Source organism: Mus caroli, chromosome 8, assembly GCF_900094665.2.
Source record: "Mus caroli chromosome 8, CAROLI_EIJ_v1.1, whole genome shotgun sequence".
Classification (NCBI taxonomy): domain Eukaryota; kingdom Metazoa; phylum Chordata; class Mammalia; order Rodentia; family Muridae; genus Mus; species Mus caroli.
In genome coordinates, this window is record NC_034577.1 from 20,685,837 (window position 1) to 20,695,758 (window position 9,922).

Genomic DNA, 9,922 nt, shown 5'->3' on the forward strand with positions numbered 1-9,922 from the left:
GAGAGGCAGAGAGGCAGAGAGGCAGAGAGGCAGAGAGGCAGAGAGGCAGAGAGGCAGAGAGGCAGAGAGGCAGAGAGGCAGAGAGGCAGAGGCAGAGGCAGAGGCAGAGAGGCAGAGGCAGAGGCAGAGGCAGAGGCAGAGGCAGAGGCAGAGGCTGGTCAGAGGTTAGTAGATCTCTGAGGTTTCGGCTAGCTTGGTCTACAGAGTGAGTTCCAGGACAGCCAAAGCTACACAGTAAAACCCTGTCTAAAAAAAAAAAAAACAACCCACAAGAGACAGTTTTTGTTGTTGTTTTTGTTGTTTGTTTTTTATTTTTGTTTTTGTTTTTAATATACCTTTGCTTTCTCAGAGATCGACTAGGTGTGTCAAAGTCTTAGCTTCTTTTTTCGTAACAACTGCAAGTCCAGTGTTTCAATTTAGCAGTTCTATATCTCACATGTGGCTATGATTCATCAAGTTGATGACATTCCTTTTCTGTCCTTTGGGCACTTAGTGTAGGCCTGTCTTCAGTGTTCTGTCACCTAGGACATGAGGAGAAAGTTCTGATGCTCATTGACACCCTCGTCAGTGTGACCTACTGTACATTAAGGGACACAAGCATGGCCCTAAGCTTGAGCTGTCTGTCTTATTAGCGGGCAGCCACATCCTTCCCTGAGGCGGAACCCCCTTTGTGCAGTTAGAGAGAGTAGATGGGTTACAATCAATCATCCGTGGTATCTTTGGACTTGAGGTTCTCAAGTGCTTCTACTCCACCTGCCGTACCCCAAGACAACCTCAGAGCAACCGAGTCCTCTGTCTCTCTGCTTTTTCTAGAAGGAGAAAATTCCCAGGTGATGATTGCTGAATGCTTATCTCAGACCAACTGCAACAGAGTCAAGAAGTCCCCTCCTTGTTCAGCTCCTTTTAAAGTTATCATGTGTTTCCCCAAACCATCCAACCTTTCCTTTATCTTAAAATTAGGGCTAAGTGTAGGCGGGAGGGTGTTATATGTGGGGGTGCTTCTTTGATGCAAAGCAACCTGACATTATAATAGAGTTCTCCAGTGACGTGCAGCTGTAGCCACTCACCCCTTTATTAGGAACCCCACAGTTCTAATACATAAAACAACTTGACCGCTTTTGGAGTTTGTGTGACTAATGGACTGGAAGCTGATAGAATAAGGATAAGTTTCATAATTAGGTTTTGCCAAGAAATTGTGCAAACTGCCTATTTATAATGTGGTCAGCTTCTGATTTTTAATGAGGACTTTGCGAGGTACTGAAGCCTCTGGCAGCACTTGCTTCATGTTTTAATTACCCATGGTAATTTTGACAATTACACAGATGTCATAAATCACATCATAATGACCCACGAAGAAAGCAGGTTTAATTACCGTAAGGGGAGTTCTTCCGTTAATCAGGTAGATGGTAAGTGCCCAGCAAGATGGGAGCCACGTTTGAAACTGGAGCTTTGAAATTCTGCATGGTAGAAGAAGCAGCCTCTGCAGTCCGTGCCACAGAGTGTGACACGGGAAAGCATTGTCAAACATCTGCTCCAGCTTTAACATGGAAGAGCTCTGACATTATCCCCCATGTCATTACAAAAGGAGACAGAACAAGTGGAAAATTACAGAACTTGATTTTTGTGTGTGTGTGTGTCAGAGAGGCAAGTTTGCCAGGTAAATGGTTACATTGAAAGAATGGGTCACAGCTAAGATCTACTTGCTGGAGAAGGAGCCACTGGCACTGTTTTGTGAGGGCTAGACAGATGGGGGAATCTTAATGAATTATTGGTGGCTGAATGAAGATGAGAAACTTCTGGGTTGCCACGTTAGAGATGTCTCCAGTAGCTTTTGCCAGGATCCGGATTTATTATTGTTGTTTTGCTAAATGGACATGTAGTCAAAATGCCTCCTAAATATGTATATTTATAACCACAGACCAGCGTTGCTTTTGTATGTGAGGGAGTACAGTAAAACTGTCAACATGACTGCTTCATGGTATGGTGAAGGGGAAGGTTTTTGTTGTGAATCAGAGAGGGAAAATATACAGAGGCATTTGGAGGGGACCAGAGCAGAGGGAAAAGAAAGCAGAAAGCAGAAAGCAGACTGGAGATGGCCAGGCCTTTCTGCAAGGGAAAGGAGGAGAGAGTGGGAGTAGGAGGGAGTCTGGGTGAACAAATCACCATGTGGAGTGTAGGACTATGAGTAGCTAGGGAAGGGAAGGGAAGGGCCTGGAGACTAGTGTGGACTGTGAAATGATTAAGGAATCCTAGAGGCTGGGATGGGCTTTAATATGCAACCACACATAGGAATTCCCTTCCTTCTGCTCTTCTGCCAGAAGTAAGGGAAATGAGCCTTTGTGGCAGATGGAAACTGGTTTCCATCTGAGGCTTCAATCTAACTGCCAGAAATCCTCCTGTAGTCCTGCTTGAGCTCATTTCTGAATGTATCGACTGCCTGAGACCTAACAGCTTCAGCCTCAGTCAGAGAGACGTTCATTTGTAGAGAACAATGGTTAACTCAGAGAGTCCTGGCTGGTCAAAGTGCTAACAACGGGTGAGTCCTGGGCCTTAAACAGGATACCTGTAACTTTCTCTTCATCCCATCCACAAGGTCCATGAAGCATCACGGAGGAGGGACAGAAAGACTGCAGGAGCAGGAAGATGGATGGAGTGCTGTGAAACACTCACTGTCTTTTGGATTTGACATAGCTGTTGTAATCGTGAACATATCAAAATTATAGGTAGCTACACAAAAACCTGTGCACGTGTGCACCTGTACACACACACACACACACACACACACACACACACACAGGAGCCATGAAAGTATGAGGGAAATCAGAAGGAAGCAGGAAGAGGCTGGCGGAAGTTGGAAGCAAGAAGAGAGGATAATAGAGGGTGTGCGTGTCATCATCACACTCCATTGTATGCATGTATGAAACTAACATCAACAATAAGACAAAAGCCAAGAAAATCTCACAGAGTCCTTGTTGTGCATGGAGCTCGGCTATGGTGAAATATACCCAGAAGACGGTTACGTATGGCATCTTATTCTCTAGGGGGCACCATCTCTGCAGGAGGGACGACATTTCCTACCCTATTCTCCTGTAGCCTTCCTGTCTCACCTAAGGTCTTGGGAAGGGAGCCATGGAAGTAATTAAAATACTCTTTGAAGGTCATAGCCTCAAGACACAAGGCCACCAAAAGGTCCATAACTTAATAAAAAATTATTATCTATCTTTTCCCATGCACCGCCACCACGCCAATAGGACTCCAGCATTCACGAATGAATTAGGGTAGAAAGGGCTGCAAGGGTCAGAGTATTTAAAAAGGAGCTCCCAAGGAAACCCAATGAAAATAGAGGAGGCAGAAACAGTAATGCTAGAAAAATTCAGAGGCTCCTGAAACTCCATCTATAACAGACAAAAGTGACTAGCTACTTACAGGAGCAACCGCAAGCCTCACAATAAAGATGTTACTTCAGCCATTAGGTGGGCAGAAACTAGGATAGCACTTACTAGCTACAACAGTACACACAGAACGATGTAGCCATCTTTCAGGGTTTCAAGTTAGTTAAAAATACGTATTGAAGATTCTGAGGCAACTCCTAAATGAGAGAGAGAGAGAGAGAGAGAGAGAGAGAGAGAGAGAGAGAATCAATGTGTAAGAGCCGAAGTTAAAGTGATATATAAAGAGCTGAACTAAGACTTGAGAAAGTAAGGGAAAGAGAAAAAATGAAGTAGGAATCGGGATACAAATAGGAACACATTGCTCAATAAGGAAACTGGTTATCATGATAGTAGACACGAGGCAGGGTGCAGTCAGATGCCCTCTGTAGGAAAGTCACTTTAAGAAAAGATTTATTATTTTTATTTTACATGTATGAATGTTTTTGCCTGCATATATGTCTGTCCCTGGAAGTGGCGTATCGACAATTGTAAGCAGCCATGAGAGCATTTGGAACCCGACCTTGGTCTTCTATGAGAGCAGCAGACACTTGAACTCTGAGCCATTTCTTCAGCCCTGAGAAATAATCTTTTAATATAATATTTTGATAGATTAAAAAACATAACTGTGTAGGAAAGATAGACTGTGGCTATAATAATTGAAAAAGGAAGCTTTGGTGGTCATGTTAATTTCTACGCAAGGAATTCCGAACCCGAACATTGTCCCAGAAAAAGGAGTGATGACGAGAACAAGTCTCCGTGAACACGGAATGATTCCCCAAACCAGAGTATCAAATATGTGTATCAAGTGAGTAAAGCCATGAAAGAAAAGAAAATTGTACTATTAATACAGACACCTCTGACCTCATTGTTTGCTGGAGCTACAGAAAGTCAGAAAGGACAAGGTTCATCTGGGACATGGTCAACTTGACCTAATTGCTATTTGTAGAGAACTCTGTCTAGTAGAACAATTTAGTATGAGGTTCTTCTTCTACTAAAATGGATCACATTCAGGCATTAAAATCTACATTAACAAATTCAAAGGAATTTGAATCGGAGAAAATGTGTTTTCAGACCTGTCTTAGTCAGGGTTTCTATTCCTGCACAAACATCATGACCAAGAAGCAAGTTGGGGAGGAAAGGGTTTATTCCGCTTACACTTCCATGCTGCTGTTCATCACCAAAGGAAGTCAGGACTGGAACTCAAGCAGGTCAGGAAGCAGGAGCTGATACAGAGGCCATGGAGGGATGTTCTTTACTGGCTTGCCTCCCTGGCTTGCTCAGCCTGCTCTCTTATAGAACCTAAGACTACCAGCCCAGGGATGGTCCCACCCACAAGGGGCCTTTCCCCCTTGATCACTAATTGAGAAAATGCCTTACAGTTGGATCTCATGGAGGCATTTCCTCAACTGAAGCTCCTTTCTCTGTGATAACTCCAGCTGTGTCAAGTTGACACACAAAACCAGCCAGTACAAGACCATAATGGAGTTAAAATGGAAATGGATAACAAAATAAAGCCACACAGGCCCCTGAGAGTGGACTTTAAGGAAAACTCTTCTAAATAGTATGTGTACAAAAATGTCTAAGGAGAGAGAAAAAATTTAAAAGGCTTGCTTTTGGTAAGTGATTACAGCAAACTCCCAGGATATAAGATTAGTCTGCAAAAGTCCGTTGCTTTCCCATGTAAGAGCTGTGACTATAAAAGACTAAAATTCAAAGCTTGAAAAGTATTGTTTTCAATAGCAACTAGTGATGGGCAATGCACTATGCTCTGGCCCCAGACCCAGTCAGCTGCCAGACCACCAGGACACCTGACGCTAAAGCGGCTAATCCGCTACTCAGTCAGTCACTAACGTCTTTTTGACCTAATGTCATCTTCACTTTATGAATTTATCGGAATCCAACCCTATTGTAAGGAGCAATGGTTCTTATAATAATTATAAATGATTTCAACCTTGGAGAGTCAGAATTCTACAAATGAATCATTCTCAAAGGTTTGCCTGAAACCTATGTGTGTGTGTGTAAACACTATCAATATTTTCATATATTTAGATGGAAATAATCCTAGAAACATAATAGGCAATCCATGCTTATTTGTAGATGAACGTGCTGACTGTAATTTAACTTCTTCTAGATTACTCTATTACCGTCTATGAATGCCAGTAATTACATGGTGTTAGAGTACTTATAGCTAATTGGATTACAGGCAGAAATTTAACCTTACATGAAATAAATAGTGTAATATGGTTTCTCCTTCCCGTTGCTGTGTTTTTCACATAAAAGCTTTATTGTACAGCACGGCACAAGGTTCTCCTTCTGACATGTCCTGCTCAAGGAGTCTAGTGTATTCCCAGAGGCGTGCACCGTCACGACCACCTAAGTTCAGAATAAGTTCACCAGCTACAAAGGAAAATTTGACAATTAAAAACAATCGCTTCCCAGTTTCCTTTTCCCAGATCGCCTGGAAACCACTAATCTTTCTGTTTCTGTGGGCTTGGCTATTAATTTTATAAAATTAGAATCACACAGTATATGGCCTTTGTGCCTGGCTTTGAAAAAACGTAAACTGTCACCCACAGTCTCATGTGTTTGAGCAGAAAGTCCTCAGCTGCTGTTGCTGGGGCCTGGCCAGCAGAAGTGGACATCTGCTTCTGTCTTTCACCCCAGTCTTCAGCTTCCTCCTCCACCATGATGTTCAGAGCTGCCACAACACTCCTGCTGCTGTGGGGTCTCCTCACCCCACCACGATAGACTAACCTGGAACCATCAGTTCAAGCACATCTTTCTCTCCTTAATTGCTTCTGTTAGGTCTTTTCTTACAGCAAAGGCACGGAGGCACAGCATGTGCATTGTACCAGAGTAATTCTCCTCTCCTCTTTGTGATCAAATGATAGTCATTGTATTGATGCACCACCTTTTCTTATTCATTCATCAGCTGGTAGATACACACACACACACACACACACACACACACGTGTGTGTGTGTATGTATACATATATGTGTATGTATGTATATATGTGTGTGTATATATACATATGTGTGTATATGTATACATATATGTGTATGTGTGTGTGTATGTATATATATATGTGTGTGTGTTTAGAATGGTGTTTGAAACAAACATTTGTGTGCATGTTTTGGTGCAGGTAGATTCTCAAATCTCTTGGGAATATAACCAAAGAATAAGATTCTTAACTTTTGTGATAACTCTATTCACATTATTCTCTTTTTGAGATTATAACTACAGAATTTCTCTCTTCCCTTTACTTCCTCCAAATCTTCCCATATACTCCTCCTTGCTCTCTTTCAAATTTATGGCCTCTTTTTCATTAATTGTTATTGCGTATATACATATACATATATATGTGTGTGTGTGTGTACACATATATATGTGTGTGTAGGTTATATTTAGGAACATATATATTATATATCACACATATATAGAAAATATATTTTGTATATAAAACAGGAGCTGTTTTGTAGACATATTCATTGGGACTGGGTTCTATAATTCTGCATTTTTATTGGTTGTGGTTTTCTGTAGTGGTCTCTGTTGCAAAGAAAAGTTTCAGTGATGAGGGGTGAAGACTATACTCATCTGTGGATATAAGGATAAGTGTTCAGAATGTAGTCAGGGATTATGCTGGTAAATAAATCGGTGATTGTAGATTCTCCTCCAAGAACCACGGCTTTACTAGCACTGAGTAAGTAGTTAGCTGGGTTTCCAGTACCAGACATGGTTTTCCTCTTGTTGAGTGGGTCTTAAGTCTAACTAGAGAGTTGTTGGTTGCCACTGACGTGTGCGTGCCACTCCTGCACCTTTAGGGTTATTGTGTCATGATGGTATTGATATGATTCCTAGGTACCATAGCTGGATATGAGTGTTGGTTGCCTCTCCTTTGGAAGCGTGCAGGGTGCCTTCTGGTACCACAAGAGCTAGTCCTCAGGGTGTGGTTGTTTGGGTCAGCTCATCTTCAGGACCCTCTGGGCCCAGTCTCTGAAATACATGCTACTCTAAGCAATATATACTTACCTTCTACCTCTGGGTGGCAACCAAGGGCAACAGAAACAGATTGTGTGTTTTGAGGGTCTCTTGGACATTCCTGGCCTACAACTCAAAAGAGGACTTCTTATGGCTGGAATTGGGGTTTTCTTAGGTATTCTTTGGCTTATGGAGGGACCACTGTCAGCCCAGATGAGAACAGTTCATTAAAACTATATATGTATATTTATATACAGAATTATGTTATAGATTTACATTTTTAGTATATAACATAACACTTAGTATTATGATTCCTTGTGGCTATTTCAGACATCCTTATTTTTATTTCACTCTTCTCCCTGATTCTTCTGTATTTACCTCCCTCCCCAATCCTGAAGAGCCCACCCTTTTCCCATTTCTCCTATTCCTCTTCATCCTCATCCCATCTTCTTCAGCATTTACTCACACCCCTCCCCTAAACAGCCCTTCTATTTCCCATTCTCGTGTCCAGGTCACTTCTATCCTGCTGTTCCCATCTCTATTGCTCCCCAAACCCCATCCTGTAATGGTCCCATTTTACCTTCCTGGTTTTTATAGTCACGATCTATATGCTCACATCTGAAGATTTGGAGCTAGGAGCCTTCAATGGGAAAGAACATGTGGTTTGTCCTTTTGGGCCTGGGTTACCTCACTCCATATGACCTAGTTCCATCCATTTACCTGCAAAGTTCATGATTGCTGTTCTGTTTCCAGGTGAATAGTATTCCATAGTATATACATACCACATTTTTTATTATCTGCTTATTGGTTGTAAGATATTTAGCTTGTTTCCATTTCTTAGCTATTATGAATAGGGTGGCAATGGACATGACTGAACAAGGGTCCATGGAGAATGAAGTCATGTCCCGTAGGTATATGCCAAACAGTGTTATAGCTTGGTCATATGGTAGATTTATTTTTAGTTTTTTTGTTGATGTTGGTTTTGTTTGTTTGTTTGTTTTTGAGAATTCTCCACATGATTTCCACAGTGGCTGCATGAGTGCGATCTCACCAACTGTGAATGGGGGATCCCTTTCCTCCCGCACACCCTCCAGTAGTTGTTGTCAGTTGGTCTGTCCATCTTTGCCATTCTGACTGGTGTGAGATGGAATCTCAAAGTTGATTTGGTTTGCATTTCTCTAATTGTTAGGGATGAGCTACATTTTTGGGGATATTTCTAGCCATTTATGTTTCTTCTTTTGAGAACTCTCTATTCATGAATAGTCTCTGGCATATGTTTTTGAATGGCTCGTTTGTTTTTGACTCTTTTTTTTTAATTTTTAGTTTTTCTGAGACAGGGTCTCTCTGTTATGCAGTTCTGACAGTCCTAGAACTCAGTCTGTAGACAAGGCTGTCCTTGAACTCACAGATATCCACCTTCCTCTGCCTCTTGAGTGCTGAGATGAAAGGTGTGTGGCACCAGGCCTGGGTGACTCTGTTTTGTTAATTTCACTGTATGTTCATTGTATGTTCAATCATCTGTTAGATGTATAGCTGGCAAAAATTCCTTCCTGTTCTATGGGTTTCCTTTTTATCTGGTTGGTTGATTGTTTCTTTGGCTATGCATAGAAATTTGAGGAACTTCCAAATTGTTTTCTAAACTAGATGAACTATTTTACACCCCACTAGTGATGTAAACCAATCTATCTGAATCCCTATGTTTGTATGTGGTGTGTACATGTGTCCATGCTTATGTGTGTAGTGCAGTAGGCATGCACATATGCATAAAGGCATGTCAAGGACAGAGGTCAGCTTTGAGGCTCTTTCTCTGTACTCTCCATATTACTTAAAGGGATTATTTAGTTTTGATATTATAATATAAGTACATCGTTTCTGCTTCCCTTTCCTCCCTTTAGACTCTCCCCAGTTGCTTTGTCTTTAAAGTTCACAGCCTCCTTTTTAAAGTTGTTGTTACATATGTGTGTGTTCTTAAATTCATAAATATAACCTGTTTAGACTGTACAACGACACATGTGTGCATATGTATGTAGTGCTGACCATTTGGTATTAGGTGTCCAATTGGTGTGCTCTTCCCACAGGAAGAACATTTCCTGTTCTTTCAGCATCCTTTGTTGCCTATAGTTCGATGTGTAGGGTTGGGGCTTCCTGGGTTTTCCTCCGTTCATATTGGCTTTTTGAGATAGGGTCTCTCACTGCACCTGGAGCTTAGCAGGCTAGCTAGACAGTACATCGAACCCATGGGTCCTCCTACATCTGCCTCTGAGCTCTGTGATTACAGATGTGTGCTGCCGTACCTGCTGGCTTTTTATGTCACTATTGGGGATCTATATTTAGGTTCTCATGCTTGTGTGGCAAGGACTTTATGGATGGAACTGTCTCCTTAGCCCCGATCCTAACACTTAAAAGTAGTTTATTTATTCTTTGAGAATTTAATGCATGAATATACTATATTTTGGTGTTATTTACCTTTTACCCTGTTCGACCCCTCCCAAACTTCTCCTTCCACATTCT